Here is a 21,308-nt window from a genome sequence, read left to right as displayed (position 1 = left end):
AAGGCTTTCGTTCGAAAGATGGGGGATATCACATTGGGAAATCCATAAGTTACGATGTGTTTACTTTGACGCATATATTGCGGGGAACCCAAATGCTATTTTACGCAATGGGTTAAGAAATTATTTTGACTCAATATATCCGAATATTGGACTTCGTGATTTAGAAAAAGCGGCTAACATGCAACATAAAGAAGCATGTTATGCTTACGGATTAGTAATGTTCGCTTCTCACCAAAGTGAGAACAAGAACATCGGGCTACAACTATTAAACAAAACATTCCCACAAGTGACGGAGTCGGTAATTGGGGTAAGAAATGAGGTTTTTAGATTGTTACGGGACTGTTGGACATTACGTAACCCTCGTCCCTTTGACGACGTTAAAACACGCTGTCTTATCAACGGCCATAACGGTTATGTTCCACAAGACCAAGGATGGGAAGTAATCCAAGTAAAACCATAATGCATGACTTGTTTCTGGACGTATGAATTACGTGTCTTTATTGCCTTTGCTGAACGACTTGTGTACTAGCTAGAATTATCTTCACAACCATCTTGTATCAAATTTATTGTGTGCTATGTTTCATGCTATATGTAAAATAAGCGGTATTGTAAGTTTGTAAAATATTGTGTAAAAGTTTGAACGCAAAATATTATTATAATCAGTTTTTCATATAGAATTGTAGTAGTTGAATTGTATATTAGCTACTAAGTATGAACTTAACGGGTAGGTACTACCCGAATTTAAACTTATAAAACGCTAATATGAAGAAAAAGCTTTTATAAATGAGTTCATATTATGCTACGAAATACTATTAACTACTCTTAATATTCTGTATGATTAACTTGTTCCATTTGACTATTTTGATGGAAATGGCACCGACTACTCGACACACCGTGAATATGAATGAAGAGGAATTCCGTACTTTTCTAGCTTCAAACATAGCCGCAGTACAGGCTGCGCTACATACCAACAATAACCTTGGATCTAGCAGTACAGGAAATCGTGTAGGATGCACCTACAAAGAATTCACTGCCTGCAAACCTTTGGAATTTGATGGAACCGAAGGACCGATCGGATTGAAACGGTGGACCGAGAAGGTCGAATCGGTGTTTGCCATAAGTAAGTGTACTGAAGAGGACAAAGTGAAGTACACTATGCATACCTTCACAGGTTCTGCGTTAACATGGTGGAATACCTATCTAGAGCAAGTGGGACAAGACGATGCGTACGCACTACCGTGGTCAGCATTCAAGCAGTTGATGAACGAGAAGTACCGTCCCAGAACCGAGGTCAATAAGCTCAAGACAGAACTTAGAGGGTTACGAACCCAAGGATTTGATATTACCACGTACGAAAGACAATTCACAGAATTGTGCCTATTGTGTCCGGGAGCATTCGAAGATGAGGAAGAGAAGATCGACGCGTTTGTGAAAGGATTACCGGAAAGAATCCAAGAAGATATAAGTTCACACGAGCCTGCCTCCATACAACAGGCATGTAGAATGGCTCACAAACTAGTGAACCAGATTGAAGAAAGAATTAAAGAACAGACTGCTGAAGAGGCCAATGTGAAGCAAGTCAAAAGAAAGTGGGAGGAAAACGGTGATAAGAATCACCAATACAACAACAACAGCAATTACAACAATAATCGCAAAAATTATCCCAACAATCGCAACATCAATCGCAACTACAACAAACGGCCCAACAACAATAACAACAACAACAACAACAACAGCAGCAACTACAACAATCATCCCAACAACAATAATAACTGCAACAACAACAACAATCAGAAGCAGCTATGCCAAAGGTGTGAAAAGTATCACTCGGAGTTCTGCACCAAATTTTGCAACAAGTGTAAAAGAAATGGTCATAGCGCGGCGAAGTGTGAGGTCTACGGACCAGGGGTTAATAGAACGAAAGGAACAAATGGTGTCGGAACGAGTAATGGCGGAGCAAGTAGTGTCGGAGCAAGTTATGCCAATGTAGTTTGTTATAAATGTGGAAAACCGGGCCACATTATTAGAAATTGCCCGAACCAGGAGAACACGAATGGACAAGGCCGCGGAAGAGTTTTCAATATTAATGCGGCAGAGGCACAGGAAGACCCGGAGCTTGTTACGGGTACGTTTCTTATTGACAATAAATCTGCTTACGTTTTATTTGATTCGGGTGCAGATAGAAGCTATATGAGTAGAGATTTTTGTGCTAAATTAAGTTGTCTATTGACGCCTTTGGATACTAAATTTTTACTCGAATTAGCAAATGGTAAATTAATTTCAGCAGATAATATATGTCGGAATCGAGAAATTAAACTGGTTAGAGAAACATTTAAGATTGATTTGATACCAGTAGATTTAGGGAGTTTTGATGTGATAATTGGTATGGACTGGTTGAAAGAAGTGAAAGCAGAGATCGTTTGTTACAAAAATGCAATTCGCATTATACGAGAAAAAGGAAAACCCTTAATGGTGTACGAAGAAAAGGGCAACACGAAGCTACATCTTCTTAGTAATTTGAAGGCACAAAAACTAATAAGAAAAGGTTGCTATGCTGTTCTAGTACACGTCGAGAAAGTACAAACTGAAGAAAAGAGCATCAATGAAGTTCCCATTGCAAAAGAATTTCCCGATGTATTTCTGAAAAAATTACCGGGATTACCCCCACATCGATCCGTTGAATTTCAAATAGATCTTGTACCAGGAGCTGCACCAATAGCTCGTGCTCCTTACAGACTCGCACCCAGCGAGATGAAAGAACTGCAAAACCAATTACAAGAACTTTTAGAGCGTGGTTTCATTCGACCAAGCACATCACCATGGGGAGCTCCTATTTTGTTTGTCAAGAAGAAAGATGGTACATTCAGGTTGTGTATCGAATACCGAGAGTTGAACAAACTTACCATCAAGAACCGCTACCCACTACCGAGAATCGACGACTTATTTGATCAACTACAAGGCTCGTCTGTTTATTCAAAGATTGACTTACGTTCCGGGTATCATCAAATGCGGGTGAAAGAAGATGATATTCCAAAGACTGCTTTCAGAACACGTTACGGTCATTACGAGTTTATGGTCATGCCGTTTGGTTTAACTAATGCACCAGCTGTGTTCATGGACCTTATGAACCGAGTGTGTGGACTATACCTTGACAAGTTTGTCATTGTTTTCATTGATGACATACTTATTTACTCAAAGAATGACCAAGAACACGGTGAACATTTTAGAAAGGTGTTAGAAGTATTGAGGAAAGAAGAATTGTACGCTAAGTTTTCAAAGTGTGCATTTTGGTTGGAAGAAGTTCAATTCCTCGGTCACATAGTGAACAAAGAAGGTATTAAGGTGGATCTGGCAAAGATAGAAACTGTTGAAAAGTGGGAAACCCCGAAAACTCCGAAACACATACGCCAGTTTTTAGGACTAGCTGGTTACTACAGAAGGTTCATCCAAGACTTTTCCAGAAAAGCAAAACCCTTGACTGCATTAACGCATAAAGGGAAGAAATTTGAATGGAATGATGAACAAGAGAAAGCATTTCAGTTATTGAAGAAAAAGCTAACTACGGCACCTATATTGTCATTGCCTGAAGGGAATGATGATTTTGTGATTTATTGTGACGCATCAAAGCAAGGTCTCGGTTGTGTATTAATGCAATGAACGAAGATGATTGCTTATGTGTCTAGACAATTGAAGATTCACAAACAAAATTATACGACGCATGATTTGGAATAAGGCGCGGTTGTTTTTGCATTAAAGACTTGGAGGCACTACTTATATGGGGTCAAAAGTATTATATATACCGACCACAAAAGTCTTCAACACATATTTAATCAGAAACAACTGAATATGAGGCAGCGTAGGTGGATTGAATTATTGAATGATTACGACTTTGAGATTCGTTACAACCCGGGGAAGGCAAATGTGGTAGCCGATGCCTTGAGCAGGAAGGACAGAGAACCCATTCGAGTAAAATCTATGAATATAATGATTCATAATAACCTTATTACTCAAATAAAGGAGGCGCAACAAGGAGTTTTAAAAGACGAAAATTTAAAGGATGAAATACCCAAAGGATCGGAGAAGCATCTTAATATTCGGGAGGACAGAACCCGGTATAGGGATGAAAGGATTTGGGTACCAAAATTTGGAGATATGAGAGAAATGGTACTTAGAGAAGCTCATAAAACCAGATACTCAATACATCCTGGAACGGGGAAGATGTACAAGGATCTCAAGAAACATTTTTGGTGGCCGGGTATGAAAGCCGATGTTGCTAAATACGTAGGAGAATGTTTGATGTGTTCTAAGGTCAAAGCTGAGCATCAGAAACCATCAGGTCTACTTCAACAACCCGAAATCCCGGAATGGAAATGGGAAAACATTACCATGGATTTCATCACTAAATTGCCAAGGACTGCAAGTGGTTTTGATACTATTTGGGTAATAGTTGATCATCTCACCAAATCAGCACACTTCCTGCCAATAAGAGAAGATGACAAGATGGAGAAGTTAGCACGACTGTATTTGAAGGAAGTCGTCTCCAGACATGGACTACCAATCTCTATTATCTCTGATAGGGATGGCAGATTTATTTCAAGATTCTGGCAGACATTACAGCAAGCATTAGGAACTCGTTTAGACATGAGTACTGCCTATCATCCACAAACTGATGGGCAGAGCGAAAGGACGATACAAACACTTGAAGACATGCTACGAGCATGTGTTATTGATTTCGGAAACAGTTGGGATCGACATCTACCGTTAGCAGAATTTTCCTACAACAACAGCTACCATTCAAGCATTGAGATGGCGCCGTTTGAAGCACTTTATGGTAGAAAGTGCAGGTCTCCGATTTGTTGGAGTGAAGTGGGGGATAGACAGATTACGGGTCTGGAGATTATACAAGAAACTACCGAGAAGATCATCCAAATTCAACAACGGTTGAAAACCGCCCAAAGTCGACAAAAGAGCTACGCTGACATTAAAAGAAAAGATATAGAATTTGAAATTGGAGAGATGGTCATGCTTAAAGTTGCACCTTGGAAAGGCGTTGTTCGATTTGGTAAACGAGGGAAATTAAATCCAAGGTATATTGGACCATTCAAGATTATTGATCGTGTCGGACCAGTAGCTTACCGACTTGAGTTACCTCAACAACTCGTAGCTGTACATAACACTTTCCACGTCTCGAATTTGAAGAAATGTTTTGCTAAAGAAGATCTCACTATTCCGTTAGATGAAATCCAAATCAACGAAAAACTTCAATTCATCGAAGAACCCGTCGAAATAATGGATCGTGAGGTTAAAAGACTTAAGCAAAACAAGATACCAATTGTTAAGGTTCGATGGAATGCTCGTAGAGGACCCGAGTTTACCTGGGAGTGTGAAGATCAGATGAAGAAGAAATACCCGCATCTATTTCCAGAAGATTCGTCTACACCTTCAACAGCTTAAAATTTCGGGACGAAATTTATTTAACGGGTAGGTACTGTAGTGACCCGAACTTTTCCATGTTTATATATATTAATTGAGATTGATATTTACATGATTAAATGTTTCCAACATGTTAAGCAATCAAACTTGTTAAGACTTGATTAATTGAAATATGTTTCATATAGACAATTGACCACCCAAGTTGACCAGTGATTCACGAACGTTAAAACTTGTAAAAACTATATGATGACATATATATGGATATATATATAGTTAACATGATACTATTATAAGTAAACATATCATTAAGTATATTAACAATGAACTACATATGTAAAAACAAGACTACTAACTTAATGATTTTTAAACGAGACATATATGTAACGATTATCGTTGTAAAGACATTTAATGTATATATATCATATTAAGAGATATTCATACATGATAATATCATGATAATATAATAATTTAAAATCTAATTTGATATTATAAACATTGGGTTAACAACATTTAACAAGATCGTTAACCTAAAGGTTTCAAAACAACACTTACATGTAACGACTAACGATGACTTAACGACTCAGTTAAAATGTATATACATGTAGTGTTTTAATATGAATTTATACACTTTTGAAAGACTTCAATACACTTATCAAAATACTTCTACTTAACAAAAATGCTTACAATTACATCCTCGTTCAGTTTCATCAACAATTCTACTCGTATGCACCCGTATTCGTACCCGTACAATACACAGCTTTTAGATGTATGTACTATTGGTATATACACTCTAATGATCAGCTCTTAGCAGCCCATGTGAGTCACCTAACACATGTGGGAACCATCATTTGGAAACTAGCATGAAATATCTCATAAAATTACAAAAATATGAGTAATCATTCATGACTTATTTATATGAAAACAAAATTACATATCCTTTATATCTAATCCATACACCAACGACCAAAAACACCTACAAACACTTTCATTCTTCAATTTTCTTCATCTAATTAATCTCTCTCAAGTTCTATCTTCAAGTTCTAAGTGTTCTTCATATATTCTACAAGTTCTAGTTACATAAAATCAAGTATACTTTCAAGTTTGCTAGCTCACTTCCAATCTTGTAAGGTGATCATCCAACCTCAAGAAATCTTTGTTTCTTATAGTAAGTTATCATTCTAATACAAGGTAATAATCATATTCAAACTTTGGTTCAATTTCTATAACTATAACAATCTTATTTCAAATGATGATCTTACTTGAACTTGTTTTCGTGTCATGATTCTGCTTCAAGAACTTCGAGCCATCCAAGGATCCGTTGAAGCTAGATCCATTTTTCTCTTTTCCAGTAGGTTTATCCAAGGAACTTAAGGTAGTAATGATGTTCATAACATCATTCAATTCATATATATAAAGCTATCTTATTCGAAGGTTTAAACTTGTAATCACTAGAACATAGTTTAGTTAATTCTAAACTTGTTCGCAAACAAAAGTTAGTCCTTCTAACTTGACTTTTAAAATCAACTAAATACATGTTCTATATCTATATGATATGCTAACTTAATGATTTAAAACCTGGAAACACGAAAAACACCGTAAAACCGGATTTACGCCGTCGTAGTAACACCGCGGGCTGTTTTGAGTTAGTTAATTAAAAACTATGATAAATTTTGATTTAAAAGTTGTTATTCTGATAAAATGATTTTTATTATTAACATGAAACTATATCCAAAAATTATGGTTAAACTCAAAGTGGAAGTATGTTTTCTAAAATGGTCATCTAGACGTCGTTCTTTCGACTGAAATGACTACCTTTACAAAAATGACTTGTAACTTATTTTTCCGACTATAAACTTATACTTTTTATGTTTAGATTCATAAAATAGAGTTCAATATGAAACCAGAGCAATTTGATTCACTCAAAACGGATTTAAAATGAAGAAGTTATGGGTAAACAAGATTGGATAATTTTTCTCATTTTAGCTACGTGAAAATTGGTAACAAATCTAGTCCAACCATAACTTAATCAACTTGTATTGTATATTATGTAATCTTGAGATACCATAGACACGTATACAATATTTCAACCTATCATGTCGACACATCTATATATATTTCGGAACAACCATAGACACTCTATATGTGAATGTTGGAGTTAGCTATACAGGGTTGAGGTTGATTCCAAAATATATTAAAAGTGTTGTAAATATATTTTGAACATACTTTGATATATATGTATATATTGTTATAGGTTCATGAATCAACCAGTGGCCAAGTCTTACTTCTCGATGAAGTAAAAATCTGTGAAAGTGAGTTATAGTCCCACTTTTAAAATCTAATATTTTTGGGATGAGAATACATGCAGGTTTTATAAATGATTTACAAAATAGACACAAGTACGTGAAACTACATTCTATGGTTGAATTATCGAAATCGAATATGCCCCTTTTTATTAAGTCTGGTAATCTAAGAATTAGGGAACAGACACCCTAATTGACGCGAATCCTAAAGATAGATCTATTGGGTCTAACAAACCCCATCCAAAGTATCGGATGCTTTAGTACTTTGAAATTTATATCATATCCGAAGGGTGTCCCGGAATGATGGGGATATTCTTATATATGCATCTTGTTAATGTCCGTTACCAGGTGTTCACCATATGAATGATTTTTATCTCTATGTATGGGATGTGTATTGAAATATGAAATCTTGTAGTCTATTATTATGATTTGATATATATAGGTTAAACCTATAACTCACCAACATTTTTGTTGACGTTTTAAGCATGTTTATTCTCAGGTGATTATTAAGAGCTTCCGCTGTCGCATACTTAAATAAGGAAGAGATTTGGAGTCCATGCTTGTATGATATTGTGTAAAAACTGCATTCAAGAAACTTATTTTGTTGTAACATATTTGTATTGTAAACCATTATGTAATGGTCGTGTGTAAACAGGATATTTTAGATTATCATTATTTGATAATCTACGTAAAGCTTTTTAAACCTTTAATGATGAAATAAAGGTTATGGTTTGTTTTAAAATGAATGCAGTCTTTGAAAAACGTCTCATATAGAGGTCAAAACCTCGCAACGAAATCAATTAATATGGAACGTTTTTAATCAATAAGAACGGGACATTTCAACTTATGTTACAATAGTCATCCACGATAACGTGAAGTCACTTGAATGTCAACGCTACTTAAGGCCTAGGGTGATCCTTGGTACCACTATGGGATGCTTGTGGATTACGAATGCCAAACTTAGATTTTGGTCAAGAAATCCTGGGCCAACCGGTAACAATAGATCATCTTGGTGACTCGGCGGTAGCATAGATATTCGGGTACGATCCACAATATCAACCCGACTATAGTAATCATACACTTAGTTATTTTTCACACTTAATAGGTGGTAGACTTATTAAGGACAACTCACTAGTGTTCAACACTAACTTGCTAAAAATGGAAGCTTTCTAAAAATGGAAACTTAGTAAAATGAACTATACTTAAAACACTTTCATACCTAAACTTAAACTTGGGCAAAACACTTAACTACTTTTAAATTTCAATAGGTTGACTTTCTGCTTACGTTCATCCAACTTTCTATTCCGAGGAATAACCATCTCTCTCTACTTACTAAGGTGAACTCATAGCCCCTCTTACTACTGCGCAACTTATTTAACTTATTTGGGGTGAGACACATGCTGTTTTTACTATTTAAAATTTAGACACAAGTACCAACTGTTAAACTATGCTATACCCGGCTATGTCCTACTAAGTCCCTACAGTGATATTTTTAATTGCTCGTTGAACGCATTCTTAATTATTGGGGGTAGGCCTATCGGGAGTAATGTCCCCTATACATTTGACCAAGTCATTGTATTACTTAATAATGAAATTAAACTGACAAGGACAGACACAACTTGTCATTGGGGCAAATTTGAACGTTTAGTCTAAATATCACGAACTGGCATAACTTTTTGATCCCTGCGAGATCAACTTTATAAACTAAATCTTGTAGTCTAAAACAACGGTCAAACATTTTTGTTAAACCTATGAACTTCACTCAACCTTTTTGGTTGACACTTTAGCATGTTTGTCTCAGGTGCCGATTGATCAAGCTTGAATTACTTACTGTTTATGTGATGCTACTTGGACTTAGGATCAAGAGATATTGCATTTATTATTCTTGCATTTAAAATAATTACTTTATTGTAATTTCCATTATTGTAACGACATTCATTTTCCGCTGCGTACTCAATAAAGTTTGTTCTTATCATTTAGTATTGTTCTCGTATATTATAATATGTTGGTTTGTTGATATTAATGTCACATTCACCCAGGCCCTAATTGGGGGTGTGAAAGATTGGTATCAGAGCAAACCAGGCTGTTATAGAGAACCAGGATTGCATCTTTATGTGTGCCTTATTTGCTAGCTAGGGTGCCTTAGCAATCTAGGAAACTATAACCTTTCCTGCCTTAGACTTTGAAGCACTTAGGATTGCCTTATAATCTTAACACTTATGCTTTAATAAACTTAACTTAAAGATTCTAATCAAAGTCTCTTTCCTAATGTTAGGATATCAAGCTCAATCGTTAATCAACCAAATAAAATGAATCTCTTCAAATCTTCTGGAGAAATGGCTCGCTTTAAACCTACCAACGAAGTAGGTGTTGGACACTCTTCAACTTCGAGATGAGTCCAAAGCCCACCTTATGGTCTTGGTGGTACTCCCTCACCAAAGTATAGTCCGAATACTTTACCTAAGTCTCCTGACTACTACCCAACCCTAAGAATAGAAGACAAGGGGAAACGCCCTACCAATTTTAATGAAGATGGCCTGTCAAGGAAAAGAGCCCGATCTCCTTCTTATGATGCTGCTGCTAAGTATGAGATCATGAGCCTGTGAAAAGATACCGAGAGAAACTTGGAAGGTTTGCTTCACCACGTGGTGAGAGTGGAGGTTCGTATGGATGAGAAGGATTACGAAATTAAGAAACTTTTGGAGGAAAATGCGGAGTTAAAGAAAGAGATAAAGTTGGTGAAGTATGAGGAAGAACGTAACACCCGTTGGGGAAAGAAATCGTTTACTCATCTCAAGGAGAATGTTGATTTTTGGTTGGATATGAAAAGAAATCGAGTCAACAAGCAGATTGCTCTAAAGGGGTATGTTAACAATGCAGTCAACAGCCGCGTTACTAACCTCTACGATAACCTCGAGTATCTCTATGAGAATCAAAAGGCGAGGAATGAGAAAGTTGATGAGTTTATGAAGAAGGTCGAGGACGAAAAGAAGAAAATGAAGATTACTTCAATCTTAATATTTCCTAGATTATTTTTCCAATTCCCTATCTATGTAAAGGCTATGCCTTAAACTATTTCTATTTCTGAGTCGTGTATTAAAAAGGCTTATTTAATGCCTTGTTCTAATAATATAAAGTGTTCTATTAATATCATGTGATATCAATGCTTTATTTTATTCATACTTATAATTTCCCAAACTTATAACTTGTCACCTTACCAAACTTATGTTCACTTCTATGTAGTGACATCATGGTTCGTCCAGCTGCACCTACCGTTAACAATATCGTATTGACCACTTAACAATTCCAACAGTTGCTTGCTGCCACCCAAGGCAACGCTCAAGCTAATAATGTTAATCCTCAACTGAAACCTTGTTCATACAAGGGCTTCACAAACTGCAATCCTCCCTCATTTAAGGGAAATGAAGAAGCTATCGAACTAGTTCACTGGTTCGAGAAGATGGAATCCATTTTCTGCATTTGCAACTGTGGGGATAATGATCGAGTCAAGTATGCCACCAGCTCATTAGGTAGCAATGCTGTAACTTGGTGGACTGCTCATGCCAAGTCCGTGGGAATTGATAATGCTAATGCAATCCCATGGGACGAACTCAAAAGCTTGATGGTTAATAAATTCTGTTCGAGAAGTCAAGTTCAGAAACTTGAAGCCGAGTTTTGGGAACACAAGGTGAAGGGTACTAATATTGAAAACTACACCAACCGTTTCCTTGAGCTTTCTACTTTGTGTCCCGAGATGTTTCCTACCGAAGCTAGAAGAATTGAAAGGTATATTGAAGGTATCCCCGAAGATGTTCAAGGGAATGTTATTGCTGCCAAGAAGGTTACTCTTGCGGTGATTCTCATGGCACAAAATCTTATGTTAGCTAAGAGAAGAAGAGCGTCGGCTAATAAGCAGGTTGACACTAAGAGTAATGAGGGTAAGAGGAAGTTTGAGCCATCTCAAGGTTCAACTGAGAATGTTAGTAAGAAGCCGGCGAATAATACAAGGACGAATTATAAAGGCACTTATCCTTTTTGTATTCGTTGTGAAAGGCATCACCCGGGGCGGTGTACTGCTACTTGTATATTTTGTAAGAAAGTGGGACACGTTGCTAAGACATGTAAGACTCCTCCAAAGGATAAAGCTATTATTCTTGCCAAAGCTCCTCCTACTTGTTACACTTGTGGAGAAAAGGTTCACATTAGTCCAAATTGTCCTATGAAGAAAGATAATCCCGCTACTGGAGTCAATACTACTTCTGCAAAGGGTCGTGCATTTGTTCTTACTGCTGCTGAAGCCCGAGATGAAGATGAGGTCATCACGGGTACGTATCTTGTCAATAATTGTTACACAACTATTTTATTTGATACGGGTGCCGACAAAAGTTACGTGTCTAGTGAATTTTGTACCTATTTACTAAAAATCCTCAACCCTTAGAGACTAAATGATTAGTAGAAGTAGCCAATGGAAAGATCATGAAAGTAGATAAAATCTATAAAAATTGCAACCTAATCCTAGCCAATAAAGAATTTAAGATAGACCTTTTGCCGGTCGAGCTCGGAAGTTTTGATGTCATAGTTGGAATGGATTGGTTACGTCCATTACATGCTGTAATCTTGTGTTTTGATAAAACCGTTAACATTCCGTTAGGAAATGGAGAAACTCTAGTCATTCAAGGCGACAAGAGTGGTTCTAATCTCAACATTATCTCCTATATTAAAACCCGCAAGTACCTTATGAAAGGTTATCCAGCTATTCTAGCCCACGTTAAGATGATCGAATCTAAAGAGAAGTGCATTGAAGATGTACCAGTAGTTAAAGACTTTCTCGATGTGTTTCCCAAAGATCTTCCTGGTCTTCCACCTCCTCGACAAGTTGAATTCCAAATTGGTTTAGCACCTTTCGAAATGAAGGAACTTTCTAACCAACTCCAAGAACTTTTGGATAAAGGTTTTATTCATCCAAGTTCGTGCCCATGTGGAGCTCTTATTCTATTCGTTAAGAAGAAAGATGGTACGTTGAGGATGTGCATTGATTATCGCGAATTCAACAAGCTTACTATCAAGAACCATTATCCTTTGCCACGTATTGATGATCTATTCGACCAATTTCAAGGGTCAAGTGTTTATCCAAAGATTGATTTGAGGTCCGGTTATCAGTAACTTAAAGTCAAGGAATCCGATATTCCTAAGACTGCTTTTCGTACACGTTATGGGCACTATGAATTTTGTGTTATGCCTTTTGGCTTAACTAACGCTCCTACCGTATTCATGGATCTTATGAATCGCATCTGTAAGCCGTATCTTGACAAATTTGTCATTGTGTTCATTGACGACATCTTGATCTACTTCAAGAGTAAGAAAGAACATAAGCAACATTTGCGAATGATTCTTGAACTCTTATGGAAGGAACAACTCTACGCTAAATTTTCTAAGTGCTTGTTTTGGCTCAAAACCATACAATTCCTTGGACATGTTGTTGATAGTGAAGGAATACATGTCGATCCAGCTAAGATTACTGCTATTCAAAACTGGGAGATACTGTAGTGACCCGAACTTTTCCATGTTTATATATATATTAATTGAGATTGATATTTACATGTCTAAATGTTTCCAACATGTTAAGCAATCAAACTTGTTAAGACTTGATTAAATGAAATAAGTTTCATATAGACAATTGATCACCCAAGTTGACCGGCGATTCACGAACGTTACAAATTTGTAAAAACTACATGTTGTGGTATATATAGATATATATATATGGTTGACATGAGATTATGATGAGTAAGTATCTCACTAACTATATTAACAATGTGTGATATACATAAGAAATGAGATTACTAAGTTAAAAAACTCGAAATGATATATATAACGATTATCGTTATGATAACGTCTACTAAATACGAGATATTGATACACTATATTTACCATGATAAAATGATATTTAAATATATCATTAAGTGTGTTAACAATGAACTACATATGTAAAAACAATACTACTAACTTAATGATTTCGAAACGAGACATATATGTAACGATTATCGTTGTAACGACATTTAAATGTACATATATATCATATTAAGATATATTAATATATCATAATATAATGATAATATAATAATTTAACATCTCATTAGATATAATAAACATTGGGTTAACAACATTTAACAAGATCGTTAACTTAAAGGTTTCAAATCAACATTTACATGTAACGACTAACGATGACTTAACGACTCAGTTAAAATGTATATACATGTAGTGTTTTAATATGTATTCATACACTTTTTAAAGACTTCAAGACACTTATCAAAATACTTTTACTTAACAAAAATGCTTACAATTACATCCTCGTTCAGTTTCATCAACAATTCTACTCGTATGCACCCGTATTCGTACTCGTACAATACACAGCTTTTAGATGTATGTACTATTGGTATATACACTCCAATGATTAGCTCTTAGTAGCCCATGTGAGTCACCTAACACATGTGGGAACCATCATTTGGCAACTAGCATGAAATATCTCTTAAAATTACAAAAATATTAGTAATCATTCATGACTTATTTACATGAAAACAAAATTACATATCCTTTATATCTAATCCATATACCAACCAGGGGCAGATTTGAAGGCGTGCAACACGTGCGTTTGCACAGGGCCCATAATCCCAAGGTTCCCATAATCCAAAAATATGTAGTACTAACGAAAAACTTAACTTAATTTTAGTATATACAAAAGGCCTATTTTTTGTTGATTGAACAGGGCCCATATGAAAAACTGAAATCGACGGGACGCCCCTAATACCAATGACCAAAAACACCTATAAACACTTTAATTCTTGAATTTTCTTTATATAATTGATCTCTATCAAGTTCCATCTTCAAGTTCTAAGTGTTCTTCATAAATTCCATAAGTATAGTTTCATAAAAATCAAGAATACTTTCAAGTTTGCAAGTCTACTTCCAAGCTTTCTAATACATTCCAAGTAATCATATAAGATCAAGGAACCTTTGTTATTTATAGTAGGTTATCTTTCTAATTCAAGGTAATATTCATATTCAAACTTTGATTCAATTTCTACAACTATAACAATCTTATTTCGAGTGAAAATCTTACTTGAACTGTTTTCGTGTCATGATTCTGCTTCAAGAACTTTCAAGCCATCCAAGGATCCTTTGAAGCTAGATCCATTTTTCTCATTTCCAGTAGTTTTATCCAGAAAAGTTGAGGTAGTAATGATGTTCATAACATCATTCGATTCATACATATAAAGCTATCTTATTCAAAGGTTTAAACTTGTAATCACTAGAACATAGTTTAGTTAATTCTAAACTTGTTCGCAAATAAAAGTTAATCCTTCTAACTTGACTTTTAAAATCAACTAAACACATGTTCTATATCTATATGATATGTTAACTTAATGATTTAAAACCTGAAAACACGATGAACACCATAAAATCGGATATAAGCCGCCGTAGTGAAACCGGGGGCTGTTTTGGTTTGGATAATTAAAAAATATGATAAACTTTGATTTAAAAGTTGTTCTTCTAGGAAAATGATTTTTTCATATGAACATGAAACTATATCAAAAAATCTTGGTTAAACTCAAAGTGAAAGTATGTTTTTCAAAATGGTCATCAAGATGTCGTTCTTTCGACGGAAATGACTACCTCTTTAGTAATTGACATGTAACTTAAATTTCCGACTATAAACCTATAATTTTTCTGTTTGGATTCTTAAATTAGAGTTCAATATGAAACCATAGAAATTTGATTCACTCAAAACGGATTTAAAATGAAGAAGTTATGGGTAAAACAAGATTGGATATTTTTGATCTTTTTAGCTACGGGAAATGTTTAACAAATCTATACAAATCATATCCTAGCTAACTTATATTGTATTATACATATATTCTAATATATTATGTAATCTTGTGATACCATAGACACGTATGCAAATGTTTTGACATATCATATCGACCCATGTATATATATTATTTGGAACAACCTTAGACACTCTATATGCAGTAATGTTGGAGTTAGCTATACAGGGTTGAGGTTGATTCCAAAAATATATATACTTTGAGTTGTGATCTAGCCTGAGACGTGTATACACTGGGTCGTGGATTGATTCAAGATAATATATATCGATTTATTTCTGTACATCTAACTGTGGACAACTAGTTGTAGGTTACTAACGAGGACAGCTGACTTAATACACTCAAATCTTTAAAACACAATAAAAATGGTTGTAATTATATTTTGATCATACTTTGATATATATGTACATATTTGTATAGGTTCGTGAATCGATCCGTGGCCAAGTCTTATTTCCGAAGAAGGAAATATCTGTGAAAGTGAGTTATAGTCCCACTTTTAAAATCTAATATTTTTGGGATGAGAATACATGCAGGTTTTATAAATGATTTACAAAATAGACACAAGTACGTGAAACTACATTCTGTGGTTGAATTATCGAAATCGAATATGCCCCTTTTTATTAAGTCTGGTAATCTAAGAATTAGGGAACATACACCCTAATTGACGCGAATCCTAAAGATAGATCTATTGGGCCTAACAAACCCCATCCAAAGTACCGGATGCTTTAGTATTTCGAAATTTATATCATATCCGAAGGGTGTCCCGAAATGATGGGGATATTCTTATATATGCATCTTGTTAATGTCGGTTACCAGGTGTTCGCCATATGAATGATTTTTATCTCTATGTATGGGATGTGAAGACCCGTCCTAATCCATACGGATGAAGTCCATATCGATTATAAACGATTCCCAATAATTGATTACATCGCGAGGTACTTGACCTCTATATGATACATTTTACAAACATTGCATTCGTTTTTAAAAGACAGACTTTCATTTACATCGACAGTTGACAGACGTGCATACCATTTCATAATATATCCAAATATAATTGACTTAATGATAATCTTGATGAACTCAACGACTCGAATGCAATGTCTTTTAAAATATGTCATGAATGACTCCAAGTAATATCTTTAAAATGAGCAAATGCACAGCGGAAGATTTCTTTCATACCTGAGAATAAACATGCTTTCAAGTGTCAACCAAAAGGTTGGTGAGTTCATTAGTTTAACATAAATAATCATTTCATAATTTTAATAGACCACAAGATTTCATATTTCAATTTCTCATAAACATACGTCCCATGCATAGAGACAAAAATATCATTCATATGGATTGAACACCTGGTAACCGACATTCACAATATATATATATATATAAGAATATCCCCATCATTCCGGGATCCTACTTCAGACATGATATAAATTTCGAAGTACTAAAGCATCCGGTACTTTGGATGGGGCTTGTTGGGCCCGATAGATCTATCTTTAGGATTCGCGTCAATTAGGGTGTCTGTTCCCTAATTCTTAGATTACCAGACTAAATAAAAAGGGGCATATTCGATTTCGATCATTTAACCATATAATGTAGTTTCAATTACTTGTGTCTATTTCGTAAAACAGTTATAAAAACAACGCATGTATTCTCAGTCCCAAAAATATATATTGCAAAAGCATATAAAAAGGGAGCAAATGAAACTCACCGTATTGTATTTTGTAGTAAAAATACATATGACTATATTGAACAATGTAGGGTTGGCCTCGGATTCACGAACCTATATCATTTGCATATTTATCAATACACATATTCCTAGTCGAATAAGTTTTATATATATAACCTATTAATGATATTATTTTTATATTAATAATATATTTATTTTTCATATATTCCTTTTATATAATAAAATATTTGGTTATGTTATATGTGTTAAATATATATATTTATGTGTTTCATTTACTTATCAAAACAGGAATTCTAATTTTTCTAAGTTAATATTAGTAAAAATAATGATAATAGCATTAATAATATGCTTATGTTAATAATAACTTTATTTGTGATAGTAACAATGATATTAATAATAGTACTTGTAAAAATATTAATTTTAGTATTAACGATAGTTATAATACTGATTTTAGTAATTTACATAATAATAATAATACTCGTGATAATACAAATAATAATTCTTATGTTAATATTAACAGTTCTATTATTTATGAAAAAAAAATGTTAATAATAATAATATTTACGAAAATGATAGTAATTTATATTATAAACCTATCCATGATAATAATATTATAGTTTTGAATTTAATAATAATATCATAATTAATACTTATAATAATAATAAGAATAGATAAAATACTTATTTTTATAATGTTGACAACAATTATGATACTCATAGTAATGATTAAAATACTAATTATAATACTAATTCTAACAATAATAATAATTATAATGATAACAATAATAATTATATTTATAATAATAATAACATTAATAATAAACATAATAATTACTACTAATAATAATAGAAATAAAAATCAAAAGTATATACCCTTTAAAAGCCTTTTTCAAAAAAAAATGCTACAGGCGGGACTCGAACCCGAGACCTCTCGGTTAAACACAAATTCGCCTAACCATCCCTCTGTCTGCCTTAATTCTGATTTAGAACACAGACTAAAATATATAATCCTTATTATTTCAGTCTTTCTTCATCATGTATCACCTATAAACTATCACGACATCATCTCGCCTATCCATCTTCTCGGCCCAATAAAAAAATGGATCTCGGGCCTATAGTGTGATCAACTTCATGGATCCAATATTAAAGCAAAAGAAGCCCAATCTTGCAAATTCCAAATTAAAATTGTGAATGATCCAACAGAAACCCAACAAAGTATCCGATACCCAATTCGCAAAGTAGCCCAAGAATAAAAAAAAAGTATCCATTTAAATTGCATACAATGATTTTGGTTATGAGGGTTCACCAGGAAACATGTAAGAAAAATTAGAAGGAGACCAACCATGGTCCACTATATTTGTAAGATAGCAAGTGGGGATCATTTAACACAAAAAAAAAAAATTCGATGAGGATGGATATAAGGTAATTGCACGTGATCAAATAACAACTCCTCCATAACTTTAGAAGACGAGCTAATGAGAGGAATATGTAGCGGTGGTTTAGTGGTTTGTTTGGGTATCGAAGTAATAATAGAAAACAAAATTCGTTGTAAGTGGTGTCGGTGTATATGTATATGCTATGTATATATTTTATATAGGGAGGTGATTGATAGTGGTTTGGACAGAAAAATATAGCAGTAGAAGTCTAATGACCGAGCTGTTTTAAGGGGTTGCTTGGATTGTTTTTGGTGTTGGATTAAAGCAGTAAAACAGTCGACTGTAGCAGCAAGGTGGTGTTTGGTCATTTATGACAGGAAATGGAAATATATATCATACACTTGTAGTAGTTACAAAATAGCTTGGGGTATATGGGTTTGAATTGATAGCTAACAAAGAGTGATGGTGGTTGATATCTTACCTTATTTAATGGTGGTGTGTGATGGTGTCGAGCAACTCAACAACCGTGGTGGTGATGGTGGTTCTATGATACAAACCAACAGAAATATATATATATATATATATATATATATATATATATATATATATATATATATATATATATATATATATATATATATATATATATATAACCGAAGATATGAAGGTAAGGTTTTATCGATTTGTGTTGATGTGTACAAGGTGATCAAGGGTGTTAAGTGTTGGTCATGGTTCTCGGATAATCAAAAAAATAAGACGAAGGATGATGATTGAAGGGTGGTTAATGGGTGTTGAATGGAACAGAACTAAAAACATGAACGAGTAAAGTGTTCTTTTGATGATAACAGTGGTGGTGTTTAGGTGGCCGGTTGAAATGATGGTGGTCGATGGTGGAGAGGAAAAATGGGTGACACGAAAAATTGAAGGTGGTAATCTTGGTAATATGGTGTTCAATGAATTGTATCTCCCTTCTAAGCATATTCGATATGTATGTATATGAGATAGGTTAGGAAGTCAAAAGGTAAAGGAAAATAGAACAGTATCCATAATGTTAATTGCATGATTGATGTAGCACTTTAAGGGATCATTCAACAGAGAAAAAAAATAAACTTATATTGATCCGTAACTTCTTTTATTTGCATTATAAGTTGATTGGTACGATCTTAATCAATCATCTACAGAAGGAAACAACTTGCACAGAATCTTATTCACCTATTCTATTATATACGGTTTCTATATAGTGGATATTAATATTAATACATAATGAATTAAATTATAATTATAATTATATTAATGATATAAAAAAATACTAATAATAATAATAATATCAATAATCAAAATAATACTAATAATAAGAATGGTATTAATATTAATCACATTTAATAAAAATAGAATGATAATTTTGAAAGCTATAATACTAATAATATTATTTACAATATTAATAAAGATTTAATGATAATGGTAATTATAAAATTACAATATTAATAATCATAATAATAACTCAAATCATAAGTTTTACTAATAATTATAATAATAATGATATTAATAATAATACCAGTAATATTAGTAATAATACTATGACAAATTAAATGTATCGTATTTTTATATCTATATATTATGTTAAAATGTTAATATTCCTAATAATGATATTACCATTAACATTAATATTTATTTATATCCATAATTTCATACAACGATTAATAACATTTATTATATAAATATATTTATCTATATTTACATATCTATATACACATAATTGTTTGTGAATCGACAGACATGGTCAAAGGTTAACTGAATCTATACAAATAGTTTTAAAGGTCAAATGTATGCACGAACACCGTTCAAAGTTAATGAGACTTCAACATTACAAACTTTGCTTATCGTACCAGAAATATATAAAGATTAAGTTTAAATTTGGTCGAAAATTCCCGGGTCGTCACAGTACCTACCCGTTAAAGAAATTTCGTCCCGAAATTTGAGTGTGGTCGTTATGGTTAACAATAAAAATGTTTTCATGACGAATATGAGTTGATAAATAGAGTTTTATCATCGTTAGGTATTTGAATAGAATAATTAAATTACACGGAGCGTATGAGAGAAGCTATCGCAAAAGATTGAAATAGGAAAAGTAAAGATTTGTCTTAACTTTTGACGGAGTCACTGTTGAATTTCGGAATTCAAAGGATTTAAAGAAAATCTTCAGAATCTAAAAGATTTGATTCTTCGGTAAGTAGGGAAAATTAAGATCTCTAAAATAAAATACGGTGATCTGCCTTGATTACTCTGTCTGATATTTCCATTATAAATTAAACTATTCTGTTCCATTATTCTCACCAATCCTATACTTTCTTTCTTAATTCATACATCCAAAAGATTGTGAAAAATGCTTAATCCAGTTCTAATCATTGTCCTTATCATGACTATCGCTACAATCATTCTCTTTTTCCAATTTCCACCAGAGGAATCTGCTTACTTCTACTTTGCCCTTGGGGTTATAGTACTTATAATTCTCCCGTGTCTTTATGTTGCGATAAACATTGATATACACGGTTTGTAATTTAGGCATTGTTATTGGGCTTTATATCTTTCCTTATATTTCAATGTTCCTAATTCTGTTTCCTATAATCATTGTC

The sequence above is a fragment of the Rutidosis leptorrhynchoides genome, chromosome 8, assembly GCF_046630445.1.
Source record: "Rutidosis leptorrhynchoides isolate AG116_Rl617_1_P2 chromosome 8, CSIRO_AGI_Rlap_v1, whole genome shotgun sequence".
Taxonomy (NCBI): domain Eukaryota; kingdom Viridiplantae; phylum Streptophyta; class Magnoliopsida; order Asterales; family Asteraceae; genus Rutidosis; species Rutidosis leptorrhynchoides.
Note: the sequence above shows the minus strand (reverse complement) of the source record.